Source organism: Patagioenas fasciata, chromosome 2 (genome assembly GCF_037038585.1).
Source record: "Patagioenas fasciata isolate bPatFas1 chromosome 2, bPatFas1.hap1, whole genome shotgun sequence".
NCBI classification, from domain to species: Eukaryota; Metazoa; Chordata; class Aves; order Columbiformes; family Columbidae; genus Patagioenas; species Patagioenas fasciata.
Window position 1 is genome coordinate 123,915,762 of NC_092521.1, and position 20,740 is coordinate 123,936,501.

General features: G+C 40.8%; 1 long non-coding RNA gene across 1 annotated transcript; it reads right to left on the reverse strand.

The window, feature by feature from the left end:
- Nucleotides 1-629: 629 nt before the first annotated feature.
- LOC139827264 (uncharacterized) lies at nt 630-19,378 on the reverse strand. Its single transcript, XR_011737702.1, has 3 exons — nt 18,711-19,378; nt 4,157-4,337; nt 630-1,073 (listed from the first exon to the last, which is right to left on the reverse strand). It is a non-coding gene; the product is annotated as an uncharacterized lncRNA (long non-coding RNA).
- Between the last annotated feature and the right edge of the window lie 1,362 nt (nt 19,379-20,740).

A 20,740-nucleotide genomic window follows, 5' to 3' on the forward strand; every position in this document is an offset into this window, starting at 1 on the left:
AATAAACGTATTATGACACACTTAACAAAAAATTATTAACAGTGCAAGAAAATAACATTTGCCTAAACTTTCAATTAACCACCTAGGCAGCCTGCATATAGAAACCTCTGCATTTATTTTTACTATATCAGGAATTGATTCAACAATACTGGATTGTTTCACTCCCTTGATTAAATGGGTGTACAAAGTGCCTGTCAATGGAAATAAAATACATGCACTGTGTGAGATAGGAGAAGGTTGTGAGGACAGAAACAAGCACATTTAGTGAAAAGGAAAGCAGTCTTTATATAATTTTTGTGTCTCAGGTAGAATATTTGTGCATAATTTACCCAATGCATTTGCAAGGAGTTCTCTTACAAGACATGAAGCTGTAGCAGCTGGAAATACAGGCCAAATCTCACCTAAGAATAAGAGGTTCTCTAAGTCCCAGTACCCAGTCAGTCTCCTCATGGCCACCATGATGAAGTGAACATTGGTATTCTATAAAGTGGATTTTGCCATCACTGATTCATTGCATATTGATGATAAAAAAGCCATATTAAAAAAAAAATTCTATCGACTGTCCTTTTTTAACTATTAAAGGCTTGGTAACTGAGCTATTTGAGCTTTTCCTACATATGGTGTAGGACACAGACAGAAGAGACGTGTTTGTCTCCCAAACCTGCTACCTGGACTCGTTCTTCTGGTTGCTTCCCCATCTTCCTGGTAAATAACCACTCAGTAACCACAAAATGGTTACACTGACTAGCTGGGATATTAAACAAACCTGCAGTGCTCTAAGCATCTACTAAATAGTTGCAAATTACATCTGCTATTCAACATTTAAAACAAATCATTCTGAATGTCTGCTATTAACTTACAGGCTGTGCTTGCTTCCGTCTTTCAGCCACTGCTGCAGAATTACCTCATGTATTTTGTCCAGCGATGAGTAGGTACATACATGTAACATAGATGAGGCACAGTTGTAACGGGAGTGTTTACCACATGCATTTTCCATGAAAAGCATGAAAACCGAGCCTTACTTCCATTCTTAGATTCAGCTGTGATCCTCTCTACCAAAAGCTGAAGATACACTAGAAGGTAAAACAGGCATTTTACAAGAGCACTGCACATGTCACACCTTGGCTGAAAAGAAAAGGCTTTAGTTTCTACAGCCAACATCAATACCTCTTTGTATAACTATCTTATTGAATTATAAAATAACGTGAATGTTCAAAATGGAGGTATCAGAGGACAATTTCCAGTGAATTTACTCTAATGTAAATCCAGAGTACCTCTAATAAAGTCATGTCAGGCTTCTAAGAGTTTACATGAGGATACTATAGGATGCCATTTATGAACATGGCCATAAATTCACAGGAAAACACTTGTGACTCTTGTGATATCATTTTCAAGGTCCCCAAACACCTATACAGAAGTTCACTTAGAGTACTATCCTATTTCACTCAAAAACATATGTATATTTTTCAGAACTGAAGCACTCCCTCAGTACCTTTTAAGTTCTAAAATGGCGACAGTGAACAACGATCAGCAATGCTCACATGCTCTTCCAGCCACAGGACAATTCAAACACTTTATCTTAAATATCATTAATCCAATGGCAAAACAGTCCCACTGAGTCACTTCCATCAGGTAAACACAGCAAACAAAGATTATGCTATAGAGCAATGTGTTATGAATAAATATTGTCAACACCCACAGAGTAATTTGACTGAAATGAAAACCAGAAATTCCCCAGCACTAGAAAAATAACTTTCTAGGTAAATCATGGGCATATGGTCTCTACTGTCAGGGAAGTCACTCTGAAGTTACATTCCTCCCTCTTCAGCGTGAAATTCTGATTGGACTGAGTATAAGGGAAATGCCTTTCTCAGTTTTCCTGAGACAAGGTTTTCAGCCCTGTCTTTTTAAAGCATTAGTCCAGAATAGCATTTACTAAGTTACCCCGCTTACAGTCTCCCTTCAGAGCTTGCAGGTGGGTGTGGAGTTCTTTGCTTTCACCTACATCCCCCCAGGTTGTGAGTCAGAGTTTCCATCTGGAGCAGCTGAGCTATTAATAAAAATTAACAAATCAAAAAATTCAGCTCAAATCACAAAATTAGAGTAGTGGTCTTGCTTCCATTGCAATGAGTTGTTCTTCTTATTTCACATGAGATGGTGGGCTAAGGTCAGACCTCTTACCACCTGCATAACCACTCCTGAATTTTCCCAAGTCTTCTCAAACTCTCTGGCCAGTTTAAAGCATTAACCCTCTGCTAGGTAACAGAAGGGACAGGTTGGACAAACCAATGTCAGTATGCATCATGGTAAGTTCCCCTAACAGCTTTATCAGCTGTTTATTAATGATTGAGGAGAAGGTTGATAAAAACAGCTGTGAAGGAAGATTAAATATGTTTTCCATGCTGACATTCATACTGACAGAGAGTTCACAAAAACCTCATAAAATATTAGCTGTAAAGCAGTATCTATCTAGGCTGGCCTTTAAACAGATTATACTTCATTTTGCCAATCAAAACCTTTCATCAGAAATAAAACAGGTAGAAGTAAATGAGAATTTATAAACAAATGCCTTGCCTCAAAATGTGCTGCTTTTAGAAAAATGACAAACAGCTACTACAAGAAAGGCCATAGGAAGAAGGAGATTTGGATGAACAAACTGCAGACAGCAGCAGTAAACATTTCTGTTTGCCCTGGTAGCTTAGCATTGAGTGTAAAAGGACCAGAGGAATGTAGAGGAAGATCTCACATCCTCACTCTTACTACTCTGGAGTGAATGGTGCAAGTTGGGTGCCGGGGAACACCTACTTGCAAATGTCAGGATATCAAAAGAGTTGTAAAGCAAATGGATAGAAAGGACCTGCAGAAGTTACCTAGTTCAATGCTTCTCAACAGGTTTTCACCACTGGCTCATAAGATCTTAGACGGCACATTTACCGAATGATTTAAAACCTCATAATGTTAGCAAAATATACAGCCAAAAATTAGTATAAGCGGAGAAATTAATAAAAATCACACTAAAAAACCTAAAGCATGAACGATCCCATTTCAGCCCACATGATGTTAATTACACAATAAAACAATTGTGACAAAATTAAATAAGATATACCTTTCTTTGCTTAAAGTTTGGCTTATTCTTCAACTGAAAAAGGCTGAGAAACATTGACATAGACTATTGCTCTGTCTTAACGTTTGTCTATGCTGTTCCTCAAAGTGTTTGCTTTGTAACCAAAGACACTCAGAGATGTAAATTACACAGCTTCCCTGAGCGACATATGGAGCAATCTAGTGGTCGGTTGAGTTGATTGAGTAATCTGTTGGTCAAACTGTGGCCCCTGTGATTCGTTCATTCAGCAATTTCTTAAGAAAATTAAAATAAGAATAGAAAAACCATGTATGACCCATGTTCTTTCATCTTTGCTAGGAAAGAACACTCATTTCCAAAGAGAATCAAACAAGGAATAATTAAAAACAAAACACTAAATAATGAAATATTGGAAGTGATTAGCTCCTGAAACAATTTTAATGACTTAGAACTCCCCTGAAAAGTCTATAGAAATGTTGTGGTACAAGGATGTTAAATCAAATACCCAGGAACTAGCATTATATGATACTATGACATTATACGACATTATGATACCAGCCTTTTACATTTCCAGATCCTTCTTTACTCACAAGCTCTAAAAGACATTTTCACAGTATTACTGTAGTCCCTATCTATAGGTATCAGAGAAAAAGGACTTGCAGTTGTGAAGCTGCCTGAGCCTGTTCAGAAAAGGCTTGGCATGGGAGTCAGAGTGATGCTGTACCTCAGGAATTAGGGATCACGTGCTCCTGTTACTAGCACATGAAATCGTGTGGCAAAATGTTACAACACCTGCCTTCTACTCTTAAGCACAAGCCCAGGCATCCCGTCTGGTTTGCCAAGCCAGCACAGGGATCTGTGCGCTGCCGCGGTAGAGCTGCCAAGAAGAGTAAATGAAGGTGTGGTATGTGGGAGGTACGTGCTACTGGTGAAAAAGCAATTTGCTATATGGTAATATTATTCCTGTAACGATGCAGTAAAAGTAGCATCAACGGTCATCTCTGGGAGGCAATATTGTCCTATAAAAGCAAAACATTAACTCTCCAGAGAATATAGCTCATCCTGCCTGCTTACCTGCGGAAGTCCATTAGTCTTTTTGCTTAATTGTCAAAATCAGCTGTGAAGTTCTTGGTTGCAGGCACCTGGGTTTGAATGTCTAGAGGCTGGGAAGGGGCACAATCACTGGAGATTCCTCCTTCTGGAATTCATTCTTCCTTCCCATCTAACACAGTCCTGGTGCTTTGACTGGAGCAGGCTGTGAAAGATAGACTATATCAGTACAGTTTTAAAATATATGTTTCTTTTTTGTGTGCATATGAATATGAAGTAATAATAATTTAACATGCTTCAGCACTAGTGGAAGCAAAGATTTGTTATTCAGAGATTCTCTGTGTGTAGGTAAGGACCAACTCTTACTCTTCCTTTTATATAAAAAAGGAAGATAATTTTCTTACTGGATATAAGATGAAAGATAAGCAAATGGCCACTAATCATGATGGTTAAGAGGCAAATTATTAGACATGAAAAACATTTTTTCAAATAATTCTCTGAAATACCCTTCAGTGCAAAGCTTCAAGACTGAACCAAAGGTTGCTTTGCATTCTGTGTAACCTTAGCTTGTGAACCTCAATTAACCAAAAATATTTCTTAAGCAAACAGGTTAACGTTCCCAGATGCCAATTAATTACACTGAGAACTCCCTCAAGCATTATGTCACTTGGTTATCTGAAATTGTTCTTTGGCCACTTTCTGCATACTGGTAGTCAAGCATATGATACAGTAGAGATGTCAGCTTGTTATTCTACCCAGTAACTCCAGAAACAAGCACTAAATTGGAAGGAATACTGTAACACAATTAACTACAGTTGTAGATAAAATGAAAAGAATTTCTGTCTTCAAGACCATGCTGCTCCTAATGACCATTTTAAATTATTCCTCGCTCCTTATAAGAAATGTCTGACCTACAGAATTATCATGGTAGCCTTGACGCCGTAGGCTTATTAGACATTAAGCATAACAGCTCAAAAATGAAAAAGTGTTCTTCCAAAATTAATTCTTGAGAGGATCGTTTGAAGAATTTGTATGACAAACTGTTCATGTGCACAGTGCTCAGAGGAAGCCAGAGAAACACCAGCATTGCAGATAATTTGCACTCCGCAAAAGAGCCGAGCACTCTGAAAATCAGGATTCTGCCAAACCTCGGTCTGCTACAGTCACAACATCTTTTAGAGAAACACCTGTATCAAATAGCAGTGCCCAGAGACCATGACCATTTTGCTGACTTAGCTGAGAAAAGCAATCTGCCCTGTCCCAGGAGATGCTGGCGAGGAGATGCTTCCCTGCCTGCTGTCCTAAAGAACAAGTACAAATTCCTTCTCTTAGCTATTGTGCTTGCTTGCCTTTTTTTTCCGTTACCATTATATTATTTGTATACACTCGCTGGTACAGTACAAACCCTTTATCTAGGATAGTCTTAACCAGGACATCTCCATGGGTGCTAATTTAGGACAATTATACTTAATGACAGTGAAACTGCTTAACAGGGATATAGTCATTCAGTGACACAGGGAGTTAAGCATTAGCAAGCTCTTAAATCAGCGTGAAATGCCAAACTTCACTTCCATCACAAACAGAGATTCCAGTAATAATAAGGAAATAAATGGCAATGAAAAATGAAATGCTGTGAATGATCTCCTTATTGCTGTAGTTTTACTTTGGTGGGTATTTTATGCCATGGCAATTCTTTTCAGAAGCATTTTTGTCTTTCCTTATCAGGATAACTGTTTAATTGACTTGGCTGTCTACCAGTTCAGAGGATTCTATTCAATTAATGTTCAGATTTGCTTTGATTTAGCTAATCACATGTGCAGGTGTGGTGTTCCTGCAGGTCTTTCAATCAGAAAAATAAAGCTTGCATGTTGAAGAGTACAGGGTAGAACAATGAAGAAGATATGTTGCAGATATACATTCCTTAGTGTACCAGACTGCTTTTTATCCTTTTAAATTTTATATCACTTTTACAAGTCACTATTGGAAGAAATCTATGTTTTCATCACATTACGTTAGTATATATGTGTAAACTGAGGTTTAGATTAAGAAAAAGAAAATAAGTCCACAATAAATAAGGGGAAACTATCTAAATTATTATTTACATTGCCTAGCAGCTAGGATGGCTGTATTTTCCAGAGATACACCACCAATCCAAATCACTCTAGAAATAAGGGCACAAACTCAGTTTCCATTTATCCCTGCAGGTTACCTTCGTGCCACAAAAACAGAGGAAGAGGTGTCTACTGGAGAAAGAAAAAAAGAAAGAAAAATTAAAAAATAAAAAAGGAAGAAGAATAAATTAGTTCTAGAAAGGAATTATACAGTTAATGAATAGCTTTACTTTAAGCAGCCCACCTATAATTTCAAGACCCAAAGCCAAACCCGGCTGTTCCCGTGGAGATTTTTAGGATGTGCAAGAACATGATGGTCCTTGTCTTTCTTGAAACACCCACACCTGCTCCAGGGTGTGCAGGGCTCTGGCTCTTGTACTGAAAGTGTGAGGTGAGAGGGTCTCTACTACCGTGGCCAAAGCTGAAAGGACATAGTGCAATAAAACCCTGCCTGTGTCATTGTCCCCCACTTCTGTGCCCACCCTCCCCCTACAGCTCCAAGGAAAAGGCATGAGGTCTGTGCCTGGACACAAACCCTTTCCTCCTGAGTTCTTTCCCTGCCTCAGCAATCCACTGTATTTAACTTTTGAAGGTATATTTCAGATAAAGAAAAGGACTGGGAGAAAGGGGTACACCATCAATACTTTGTTTTGTGTTTCTGAACCTCAGAGTTCATTATTTTCTCCTTTTATGGTAGAGATTTTGTTTCCCTCTTTTTCGGTCCTCTACTCTTCCAGTGAGGATATGGAACTTACTTCCTACACAGGGATACCTTGCCTTTTGGCATTTTTCAAGTAAACCTGCAGGCCCAGCTCTGCATCACTCAGTAAGGCTCTTAAGGTACCACCACCTTCATCAGATAATGAAGGTACCACCATCTTCATCAGATAATGGCCTGTTATTGCTGGCTACATGATAGAAATATTTTTTTAAGCATGTTGAGGCTAGAAAGTAACTAGCTTTAGTTACATATTTCTGTGTGTTGCTGTCTTCAGAGGAGGTATAGGATTATTTTGTACTCACAGTCTCCAGTCGCTTAGGATTTAGTTGTTTGCTCTTCACACCTACAACTTTCATATTTCTTCCCTTGTTTTGGCACGGGTTCTTTTAGCACCCACGTTGAGCCAGACTTGCTCCTGAGAAGAAATTTACACCTTGGCACATCAGCTCCAGAAGCTGTGAAAGTGTAACAGCACTAATGAAAATGTCTTGCTTTCTCAAGTACACAACAAACTGTGTGCATTACACACAGATTCCAGTCTTCCTGTAGTGATAGGACAAGGGGCAAGGGTTTAAAGTGAAAAAGAGATTTAGACTGGATATAAAGAAGAAATTTATTGTGGTGAGGGCAGTGAGGCGCTGCCACTGGTTGCCCAGAGAAGTTCTGGATGCCCCATCCCTGCAGACATTCAAGGCCAGGCTGAATGGGGCTCTGAGCAACCTGATCTTAGTTCAAGATGTCCCTGCTCATTGCAGTGGGGTTGGAACTAGATGATCTTTAAAGGTCCCTTCCAACCCAAACTACTCTATGATTCCTGTTACTCAGATCTTATTTCAGAATACTTACGGTGTGTAAATGCCCCAAAGAATGAGACAAGTATGACTTTACTGCCTAATACAAAATTACAAAAACTTTCTGTTAAAATAAGAAGGCACATGTATGAAAGAACAGCATGGAATCTGAATATAAAGTATATAGGATCTCCTGAATATTTTCTTCGGCTGAGTTTCGAACTCCCTGCCAAGCTCTTAATAGTGTAAAGAATCTCAAATGATGAACACAGTTCCTGTTGTTTGCAGAAAGAAAGCGTGATTCATTATTTACTAGAAGATCTAGTAAATAAGTACTAGACATCAACTCATGGGTAGATTTGTCCATACTGACAGGTTGCTGAGGGTATATACACCAGTTTTGTTCTTCAGTTTATCCTGGTTTAATTTCATTCATAATTGACAACTGCATTTTTTTTAATATATTTGTAATAAAATACTGTGCAAATATAATTTGGGAGTATACGTGCAGCAAATCTTGTATCAACACTGACTGGCTGATTTGGAATTGATTCACTGATTAGTTTGAGAGTAATTAATGTCAGTGCCTAATTTAAATCCCTGGTTTAAAACCATGTATGGAAGGAGAACTGACAGCACAAATAGCACTTCAAAGTACTAAAACTGTTCCTTCCATGGATTTTGCTCTTGTGAAGTGTGTGGGTAAATTTTTGCTCAGGTACACCATGCCATAAAGCGAGGATGTTCAGATGCCAAATTTTTAAGCCCTTCTTGCAATAAGAAATGCTAATTGTTAGTAGGTTTTCTGAGGAAAAAGTGGAAGAAAACTCACTTTTTTTCAATTACGAAGAACATCGAGAGATGGCTGAATAGGGTACAATGGTTGAATTTTTTATAAACCTTCACTTGGAATTTCAGTGTGCTGTATGTGCACTACTTCTTGTCAGGACATGACAAGTAAAATTGCATTTTGGGTTTAGATAATAAAAGAAGTCCCTGCATAGAGTCCAATGCTTTGCTGGTGCAAGCATTAACTCGACTAGAAGTTTCTCCCAGCACTGTCATGTCAGACCTGGCGCTTTCCCTCTCTGTAGTGGTCCAGGCCCAGCCGTGGCCTTCCAGGCTGGTCTGCAGTCCTGACCACTTTTGCAGTTCTCCAGGAGCAGTACAGGAGGGATCCTATGTCATGATCACACTAATAGCCAAATGTGAGGGGTAAAGCTGGAAAATAAGGGGTTCTTGACACTAGGTCTTGTTTTGACATTAGGAAAAGAAAAAAAGAAGTCACAGCATTTAAAAAGTGCTCTCTTGCATAGATTATGAAGGAAATAGCCCTAGGAGATAAATTCAATTATTTCTTTTTATTAGAACACAGCTGCATGCTCCCCCTTGAACAGACTAATACATATCCTCTTGCATCTTTGAACTCATCCAGTTTTGGTTGTTTGCCATGGGATACTGTGTTCTGATCCTTCTCAGGCACTTCCTTTCTCAAAGTCAAAGTCACTGCAGCATTTTAATAGATAAAACAAATTACTGGAAGCTCTCATGTCTTAATTTATGTACATATACTATCATTGTTTAGTTGACCCTTTCATCTGCTTAAATCTTGCTGGACATGCTGGAAGCAGCCAGTTTTTAACGGAAATTGACAAATGCCCAACTACATTATAGTTTTTTTCCATTCTCCAGCTCCTTTTGGAAAGATTTATAAGTTAAATCCACCATGCGTGTAACACCGTTCACAAAGATCCAACATCTTGTGTTGCCCAGGCAGATTTCCCAGATCTTTGGAAGATACACAGTTCAAACCTGACGTTCTCCTTGGCAGATTTATTTTTCTGAAGTGCTTTTACAGTCTGTAGCAAATTCCATTCTATTTCTTCTGGGCATATGCAACATGAATAACAGTATACATTTGCTGTGCTGCTCTGCCTATACCTTTCTAGGTAAGAAAAGAAAATTGCCTCTTTTTCCTATTCAGTACTTCAGGCTGCCAATAAAAGTGAAAAGTTGCAGTAACTACCTATCATGATTTAGAAGAGATTCTCATTGTTTTACAGAAGTCAGGCAACACAGAGCTGACCTAAAGTGGTCAACATTGACCTGGATTATATTCAAATAAACAGCCAAAGGGAGAAATCCTTCACACCTCATCATTAATCTCTACAAAGCAGCTCCACCTTGGTTTGGAGTGAATTGAGCCCTATGGAGTTGGTGTGTAGAACCAGGGGGAATGGATTCTGGCCCTTTATTGCCTTCTGCCAAGGGAAAAAATTTATTATAATGTTAATACTTGACTAATGGGCACATATAATAGTGTAATTTTGCTGGGCTTATTCGCTGTTCTTCAAAAACACAAAAAGCACAAGTTCTTGTTCCTTAAAAGAAAAAAAAAAGGAAAAAAAAAAGAAAAAAAGAAGGAAATTGCTCTGCAAAAACTTTTTCTTCATCTTTTGAAATAAGCTCATGGCAATCTATCTTCATTTAAACTGTGAGGGATCTGGCTTGGGTCCTGGAATAGACTCTGGTTCCTTTTAAAACAGCGAGATAGCTCCTAAATACATTGAGCTGCTTTTTGGAATTTATGAAGCAGAACACAAATCTAAGAGCTGGCAACATTTAATGGTAATGAGGCAATTCTTACATGAGAGAGTTCATTACAGTATCAGCTCATGATATTTTGCAGCAGCTGGAAAATAGAATCTTCTGCAGGGTGGGAATGAAAAATCTTGTGGTAAAATTATCTTGTGTATACCCCAATATAGAATTAGTTTAAAATGGCAGCACAGCAGAATTCATCCTGCTGCTTCTAATGCAATGGGCTTTTTACTGACGGAAGAAAATACGTTTTCTTCATACAGTGCTGCTGTACCAGCTGAGCTGCAGCACATGGAGGAGAGTGGGTCTTGCCTGTGCCTTGCTCCTTTGCAAATGTATTGAGATGGTCAACATTGCCCTTGCACAAGGCAAAAGCTGTCCTTGTATTCAAAGAGCACAAGGGCAAGGATTGTGCATGGCTTTGTGATGCAAAGAAGGGTCATTTCCTTACAAAGGCACATTTGTTAATCATAGAATAATTTGAGTTGGAAGGGACCTTCAAAGGCCATTGAGTCCAACCCCCCTGCCATGAGCAGGGACATCTTCAACTAGATCAGGTTGCTCAGAGCCCCATCCAGCCTGGCCTTGAATGTCTCCAGGGATGGGGCATCTACCACCTCTCTGGGCAACCTGGGTCAGTGTTTCACTACCCTCATTGTAAAAAATTTCTTCCTCATGTGTATCCTGAATCTCCCCGCTTTTAGTTTAAAACCATGACCGCTTGTCCTATTGTAACAGGTCCTGTTAAAAAGTCTGTCCCCATCTTTTTCTTACAGGCCCCTTTTAAGTACTGAAAGGACACAGTAAGGTCTCCCCAGAGCCTTCTCTTCTCCAGCTGAACAACCCCAACTCCCTCAGCCCGGCCTCACAGGAGAAGTATACCAGCCTTCTGACAATTTTTGTGGCCCTCTTCTGGACCTTCTCCAACAGGTCCATTTTTGCCATCAGTTTGCTTCACAGCAAAATTACGGCCCAAGAGGAGTCTAAAGTCTCTTTCCACTCTCATAGCTGGAGCGAGGTTGCAGCACGGAGCGCTGTGCTGCATGCTAGGATGTGATTCCTTTCCCAAGCTCACTCTCACTGTTCTTTCACTACTCAGATTTTGACCAGGATGAGTTGTGATATGATGTTTTTCAAAGTGACTATATTGGTCATCCAGTGGATGTACTACAGTAAATATCAGTTGTTTAGTTCCTCATTTTGCATTTTTTTTTTCTGGCGGTCTGCAGCGCATGTGCTGAGATTCTCTAAATGATCTAGGGCTGCAAACACAATCAGCCCAAAAGATTCAAATCCCATGGGAAATATTTTCCCCTCTAGGTTGCTCCCTGCTGCTCTGCAAAGTATTATTTTCCGAAGATGCTAAGGGGACTATTTCACTTTACTTGTTACCTGAATACTGTCCCCAAGTTTAAAAGAGACACAAATAAGTTAAAAGCAACAGAAGGACAAAAAGAATATCCTATTCAGCCTTTTTTAAAGACTGCAGAAGCCCAGAGGACACCTAGAACTGAACCTCTCTGGAGGCATCAAGTCAGTCTAAGTCAGCTGCAGTTTCTAACCAGCTACAGAGCTGGTTCCCACTGTTGATGCTGGTGTAGAAGGGGATGGTGGAGATCAAGGACAAGAGCTGATTCTCCCTCTCTAGTTGAGGACTCAGTTCCCCAGCTGGCTGTGAGAACTGGCTGTCACCACTATCTCCCTCCTCTCCAGTTGGGCACTATGCAAGGTTCAAACATGCCTTAAGCACAAGGCCGCAGAAAGCACGGTTGGAGCATCAGGAGGGGTATGGGGAGAGGACAGAGATGAGGGATTTTTAAAAGATGGACCTCTATAAGAAGGAAACGCACATACTGTCCTGCGGAGGACTGCAGACCTTCATTAGCAGCCTCACTGAAGTCAACAGATAAGCAGCCTAGGCACAAATAGCACTGTCAGTCAATACTAGCAGTTACCAGCACACTCTTATTTGTTGTCTCAGAAAATGAATTATAGAGAACTACATAACTTAGGCAATAAACAGCATTTTCAAAAAACGGGTGGATCGCACAAGCAGAAGCCAAAGAAGCTTGAAAACTCTTGACTGGAAATAGTGTTGAGGAATCACAAAGTAAGATGTTAGACTGCTGCACCAAGATACTTTTAGTTTCAGAAAGAAGATGTAAAAGAAAAACCAACCAACCAACCAACCACAAACAAAACAAAACCAACAAAAACCACAAAACAAACAAACAATCAAAAACCCCTAAACCGAAACAAAAACACAACAAATACCAAACAAACCAAAACAAAAAAACCCCACCACACACAAACAAGCTGGCAGGAAAAGCAGCAGGTATCCCAGCTGCAAAGAAAGCTAAACTGTGAGCTAGAAACAGATTGCTGAAGGAAGACACCCAAGTAAGTCAGCCAAGTATTTATCCTGATTTATACCAATGCTTGGCCCAAAGCCCCAAAGACTTTAAAATACACTAGATGAACAGTAAAAGTATGAATGAAAATGCAACTTCAGCTTCAGATTAATTTTATAGCAACTTAAAATTGTTTTCCTTTAAAGAGCAACCATTAATTATTTGAATTTCAGAGACAAGTGAAATAAGGAAGAGTAAGCTCTGAATAAGTCATAAGAGATAAGAAGAGAAAATCTCCAATAAACCAATATCAGTAGCTTTTCTGGTTTGGGGTTTGGTTCTTTACTTTGGTTATTGAGACAAAGAGGCTGCGATTCTTGGCCTACAGCTCGACGAAGACGTACAAGTTTGCAGCAAGTTCTTGGCTCGATTTTTGCCTCTCTCTACAAGAATTCAAACTAGCTGGTAGCCGCAATTTCTGTCCTGAAATTCAATCTATAGCTCTAAGAGACTATTATGTTGTCGTGGCTCAGTGAGACCAAAAAAGAAGTTAACTGGTGTTTGCAAATAGAGTGATATGGCTGAAAGCCTGGGTATGCTCTTCTGTGCTGGAGAAGATATAATTTAATGCTCTTGGACCCAATTTTACCCTCATTATAGGCAACTGAGAACTTCCCAGTGAAGTCGGTGGGCAGAAATCAGACTTCTTACTGTGAGCTGACAGATAAATAGTAATCTGTTACATAGGAGAATGTGGTTTACCCTGCATGTTAAAAAAGTGGTTTTAATAGCTCTATAACATCAGGGATTCTTTAAAAATATAGGATTAGCATATTAAGATGCATAAACGACAATGCATCGATATGAAAAAAGCCAAGAGCTCAGAAAAATTGCAAAATCTTTTGCTGTACACCCTCCCACTCCTGAACGCATTAGAGGTGCTTTTCTTGAAGCAGTGGAGAGAATAAAGCGAAGGAGAAAAGCCTGAAAATGGGGGAAGGGAAGCAGGAGAGGAAGTTTGCCAAAGATGAATCTGCTATTATTTTTAAGACCCCTTTATTATCACCAGCTTAATTATAACTGGATTTGCTAGAGAGGATTCTGTTGTGCATAGTAGCACTTAGCCTTGCTCTTTCTTACTCTGTCTCTGTACCCAGAAATGGCAGTGATGTTGAAATCCTTGAAGTACGTGCCTGTAAAAGCAAAACCCATAGGGAAGCCTGGTGCATTTCTTTCTGCGTGCTTTTTGTGTGAAGAGTGAAACCGTGGTTAATTACCTGCCTCCAGCCACTCCTTAAATCTGAAGGACTTTTCTTTGTATTTGTATGACTACAGTAGCCATGGCAGCTGCTCATTTATTAGTTGCAGGATACATTAAAGCAGGCTGGGTAACTAGATTGTGTGGAAGGTGAAGACACGTGCAAATTTCTACTAAAAACAGAAAGCAATTTGCTTACTGAGAACAGGTAATGGAAAAGCTAATTAAAACCAGAAACTTCTTTGTATTTCACCATAAAGCAAAATGACTAACAACCTAATACTGCACTGATGTACATAATTATGCATCTGGTATGTCTAACTATCCCAGGCATCTGGTAATAGATTATTCACTAAAGATGGGCCTGAATCAACCACTTTCCTCTCAAATGTGAATAACCAAAATCTTTGACAATATCAGATATTGTATTTGGACTGTGGTTTAGAGCTAAACATAATCACTGGCTTCAGTGAGACAGAAGATGCTAGGAGTTGATTTCCCTGATATTTTAGTGTTTTGGTGAGGAAGAGTAGGAGTGGAGGAGCAAGGGCACTGTTTGATATCACTGTTTGATATCACAGTATAAAACATCATTGCTTCTGTCTCTGCCAGAAAGCTGTTATTGAAAGAGCAAGATGCAATCATTTTTAATCCTGTATGTCCACGTGAGGAAATCATGAAGACCAGCGATTCTGTTCTCGCTCTTTTCTCATGGGTACAAACCCAGTGTCGTGGTGGTTGCTCTCACACATGGGTCTGGAGGGCAAGTGTCATACTCACTTATAGGGACCAGCCATTTATTATTTCACTGCCTGCTTCCCTGACATTCCCATAAGTAACACTGCTGGCCAAACAGATGTTCCCAGCCCCGCATCACCTCCCCAGATGTTGCCCTCCCAATTCTTTTGCCAGTCATGTGCCAGGCAGGCTGACTCTGTGTTACAACCAAGGTATCTCAGTAGGCTTTCTCCAAACTGTGTGTGTTCTCAAAGAGTTCACGCTCAGCATCATTTCCTTTGCAAGGGAGGAATCACTTTTAATTTGATGCAGATTTCAGAGCAACCAGGAACTGCTTGCTATTCTTTGCTTGGCAATTTTATGTTCAACCCCAGTTGTGTGCTATCTTTTGCCTCTAAACTCCATCAAAGGATAGTTTAATAAGCACAAGTATTTACAACATAATACTCAGCCTTTTTTTTTTTTCCCAATAGATGCTTGTTCAGTCCCCTCTGTCCCTTGGTAAAGTTATTTCCTGCTGAGACAGAAACCAGTGAGGCATGGGAAGCCAAAGCTCTGGAAATGGTGAGTTATTGTCTTTGGAAGGTGTCCACTTTCCATAAAATCTGGGGACTTCCAAAGTATGCTAGCCACTCTGTTAGTCCTTCCCGAATTCTAATCTGCACACAGAATAAACAGATGAAACATACAAAGCCTCTCAGCTTCCAGCAGAGGTCCGCTTGCTTGAAAAGACTTCGTATTCTGGTCGCAGCCAGACGGGAGCCCCTGAGTCCTGGGTTGCGGCAAAGCATCCGCCCGCCCAGCCGGAGCCGTGCGGAGGGGGAGCGCTGCCGCCCAGCGGCCACCCCGGGCCTAACGCCTAGGCCGCGCCTAACGCTGGGCCGGGCTTAATGCCTGGACCAGTCTTAATGCCCCGGCCGGGCTTAATGCCTGGGCTCGGCTCCCTCCGAGGCTGAACCTGCAGGTACAGATCTTGCTAAGATCAGCTCATTTAGCAGAGAGCTGGGATTTTTATCTAAGGACACGTTACTTATTCAGGGAGGCACTGGCTGAGAGCACCATTTTGGTTTTGTACCCAGGATTTCTAAGGAAGACTAAATAGTCATAGTCAAATAACATAACAACATAGCATAACATCACATCACACAACATAACATAACACATAAGCTGTTTGGCTGTCATTGGAGCTGACTTAGCCCAAGAAAAGATCATAGAATAATTTTGGTTGGAAGAGACCCTCAGGATCATCGAGTCCAACCATAACCTAACCTAACTCTAGCACTAAACCATGTCCTTAAGAACCTCACCTAAACGGCTTTTAAACACCTCCAGGGATGGTGACTCCACCACTTCTCTGGGCAGCCTGTTCCAATGTCTGACAACCCTTTCCGTGAAGAATTTTTTCCTCATATCCAATCTAAACCTCCACTGGCACAACTTGAGGCCATTTCCTCTTGTCCTCTCGTCCTATCACTTGCTATTTGGGAGAAGAGACCAACACCCTCCATGCTACAACCTCCTTTCAGGTAGTCATAGAGAGTGATGAAGTCTCCCCTCAGCCTCCTTTTCTCCAGGTTAAACAGCCCCAGTTCCCTCAGCTGCTCCTCATCAGACTTGTGCTCCAGTCTGCTCACCAGCCTCGTCACCCTTCTCTGAACTCTCTCTAGTATTTCAATGACCTTCTTTTGATGAGGGGCTCAAAACTGAATACAGATGGCCATTAGCTGACTTGTGGCTAATACAGAAGAGCCATTTCTGAGTCTCAGGCAGAGGAATCAAAAGTAGCAATGGGGAAAATTGCATAGGTTAGTCTTTGGGGTGAAAGAGTTACCAGACTTCCACCTGAAGCTCAAAATGAGCTGACATTTCTCCCCATGAATTTCCATAGTTCTGTAAAACAAAAAGCAAAACATTTTTCCTGCTCTACTCTCAATGCCAGGGGGTGGTTGGTAAGCACTGCTGACAGCTTACAGAAATGTTCAGCATGTAACAGAGCGTGGCTTTACAATTTCCTGCTTTCTCTTTTTAATCCCCAAAGTTAAAAGTAGCCGCAGACACAGAAGGTAAGTGCACTGTGCACTAGTGTAACCTAATGGCAGGAATGTATGCTAGTACAATTTAACTCACCGTGTGGCAGAAATACTAAACTTGGCCTGAATGAAACGTTAACAGAAAAGTGGGTATGAAAGTATCACACGTGTCTTGATGCTTCTAAGTACATGGTGTGGGAGTGCAAGGGAGTGATATCTATAACACAATGTGTCAGTGACTGAAATCAACTTTGTTTAAAATAAATATCACTTTCTTTTTCCATATGGTATCTCACTGAGTTTTGTGAAGTTGATTTTGCACATGCTGCTTTGGTGGAAGCATCCAGGAGCAAGTGATTCTCATTCCAAAACCATTAGCACGTGACTAGGGAACAAATCTGTCAGTACGTCAATCTGAAACTAAATACACCAAACTTCAGGCAATTCTCTTGCTTTAGATGCTTTTCAAGAAAGTATTCTATAAACCATTTCTCTCACTCATTTAAGTCCCCGGGATCACTGCCATATCTCATGTGGTGAAATTGTGCTAAATCAGCAGGACAGACTGTCAGAAGATTTGACAGAGCAGAATGGTGCTGCAGAAGGCTTTAAAATGTTTACAGATACTAATCAGGGGTGAGATGGATAAATCTTGAATCCCTCTGCATATTAGTAATAAAAAAGTGTCATTCATATCAAGTCAACTGATACATCTATAAACCTTTTTAAAAGAAAAAAAAATCCCAAACACTGACATAAAAATAATTTAAATGAAAACTTCCTGAGCCCTTTTTAGTGCAATATATGAATTTGAGAGCCTCAGCAGCTCTGTTCTTATTCAAAGATGCTTTAGAGGAAAGATTCATTAAATCTTTTTTTTTTTTTTTCCAAATTAGTTTTAGTTTCATACAACATGAATACCTCTGTAAGCCCGGGAATTAGTGACATGGGGTTTCCTACAGAGTTGTGTCTCCTGTATCTTTCCCTTTGTTGCCTAATCTTGCCCTAACACTACTTGTGGTTCACAGACAGAACTCTTCCCACTGTTGCAGACAAACTGCTATTTTTCAATAACTGGAATGTTGACCCCTTCCCTCTCATTTGTACATATGGGGTAAATTCTTGGTACCGGGGCAGGAGTGTTAGAGGTCTATAGGACACAACACTGAGCACAATGTGCTTCCAGGCTATTTCTAATCCTCATGTATGATTTAAATGAGATTTCTGGTATGACAATGTTTTTGCTTTTCTGTATCTAAGCTCAGCTCTGCAGAAGCAGCAGAGTTCTCACATTTCTAAAACATGATGAAAGCCAAAACCATTTGCATAGGTATCCATGGAAGTTTGTTTTAGAAGGGGATTTGGGCAACAAGGAAGAAGATGACAATGCATTTGGCAGCTTATTTCATTTCCATTAACTTCAGCATGGTCAACAGCCACTGCTAAGTGTCTCTTTTTACTTCTTGTATATATCTGAATTAATGCTGACAAAAGATTGCCCAGTGAAATGCTATGTTTTCCTCTCTATTAGTTTTTTATTTGGAAGAGCACCTACACAGTATATAACTTAAGAAGGGGAGGAATGGTAGGAGGAGAACATATATGCAAGTTGCTCTTTTTTTCTGTTTTATTGCTCTGAAGCCACAAATGCACCCTTTGCATTTGTCATGGCCACTTTAACCTAACTAGAATTAACTCCAATGACAGTGCATGAAAATGTGCCACTGTTTTTGTCTCGGCACCTCTGCCTGCTCATGCTGTACGCCTGGCAGTACTTGCAGAGGCTGTCACCCCAAGACAAGTGGCTGAAAAACTGTCTTGAACTGTGACCGTAGCCCAGTGCAACCATGTGTACAGACAATACATCTTAGCTAGCAGACAGTAACTACCGGCTTAGCTGGGAGCAAAACCTGTCTACAGGAGTTACAAAAATCCCTCAGTATTAAAAAGCCCTACCCTCTTTTGAACTGAACTTACCTCTTTGAGCAGAGGGAGGAGAGTACGGCTAAGCGGCAGGGGCTGACAGATGCTCCTCTCCAGCCAAGTCTGGAGCTTGGCTAGATGGTCTCTGGTGTCTCTTCATGACTGAGCAGGGTGCTCAGTCATGGGGGAAGCATAAGCACCCATGCACCCTGTTTTGGGAGGACCAGGCTCTTGCACTGTTAGCAGCAACATTTCCTGTTCAGAGGATGAGAGGCACATCACCAGCGTGGACTTTCTCCTGACCAAACCCTGACAGTGTCAAAACTTGAACTAGGGACTGCTGTAGCTGCAGTCATAGTTCAATGATTTGAGCAGGAAGTAAGTCACAGCACGGATACAGGTTCTGTTCTTCACTGAACACAGCCAGAGCATAATTAAAGTCGCCTTCCTGGAATTTATGCTTACTGAACAGCCTCATATACTTTCTTCTGAACTTCTACTCCCTGCACCTGATTCAACTGAGAAAATCCCTCTGCTTTAAATCCATTCACTTTTTCTGTTAGAGGAGCACCTATATACACAGTGTTTTGTTTTGCAGACAAGCCAATGGAGATTTTCTGATTATCCACTCGCTGACTTACAAGACAATCAATATCCAGCTTAGCGACAGGCTTTCAGCAGCCACTCAGTTCTCTCCCCACACAGTTGTCTCCACCCATGTTATGCCCTGAAAAGAGGGGATGACATTTTAGGTGATTAGGTGTGATCAGAATAGGACACCATTACTTTACTGTCTGTTTCAAAGTCAAAACAGGAGCAAAGGGGTCACAACTCACCATTCCCTTCTCTACCCACTGTGACAGAATGTAAACAGTGGCTGTCAAGAATATCAGTGTTACAGCATGAAGCCAACCTACCAAGCCACAAGCAGAACAGAAAACTGACTGTTTTCCTTCTCTTCCAGATCCCCTTTGGCAGCACTTGATGTGCACCCCACCTGTCACTCCACCTGTGATCCAAGCAAAGGTGTTGCAAGTGGAACAGTTATGTCCAGTTCATGGCATTCCAAGGGGGAAAAAAGGGGGCATAACAGCAAGCTATGACTCTGGAATAAACCATGCCTAGGCACTGATCTAACACACATAGGTTTCCTACTTCGCACTGTTTACCTTAGTCCTAGTCCTAACCGTAACCCCAGGCCTGGGCTAAGAGTTCTGCTCTGGGACACAGAATCATAGAATCTTTTTGGTTGAAAAGAGTCCCTAAAGATCATCAAGTCTGACAAACATACTGAACCTCCAGGTGTCAGTTGTTGGTGGGAGAGTCCAGCTGGCAGGAAGCCCTCACGAGCACAATCCAAACCACTTTGGAGACAATTATGTGATTAAGTGACCTCGTGTGGTGGTAGAAATAATGTGTTTGGGTAAATTTTGGTTGTACATGCAGTCGTGTAGGGGACCCAAACATCATTTTTAGTAATGTGTTAGAGGTAGCAAAGAAACAACATGGTAATGGCAAAAAGCAATTGGGCGTCTCCTTGTTCTCGAGCACTTTCACATCGAACAATAAGAATGGGCTTCTTTTTGTTTCACTCCCAGTGTGCTATGAAAGGCCTTTGTTAGGGAATGCACTCATATTTCAGATACGTGAAATTCTGTCAGGACATACCTAGTAGTAATCTAAAAAACCTTCTCCCCACAGGCATCTAATGCTAAGCATCAGGAGAGGAAAGCATGGCAGCTATTCTCCTATTTGCTTGGCTGAGGGAAGCTCCTGACTGATGCTCCTACGGTTCTACCAACACATCCAATCTCCTCCCGGCACTTTCTGACCCACGCAGCTTATGCTGTGCTAGTGCCAAGCTCACAAACTAGAGACGCTGCACTCCCGTAATCTTTTCCATGACATTGCTAAAGGAAGATACAAAAATAACACAAAGAACGCATCACTGCTGCTGCTACAGATGTACCCTTTTCCCGTTGCAAAGCACAAAACAAGAATAAACCCTTCCACGTAACGTAACCACGAAAAAAAAGAAAGAAGTTAATCCGCAGAAGAGCAGCCTGGATGGCAGTAAGAGCCGA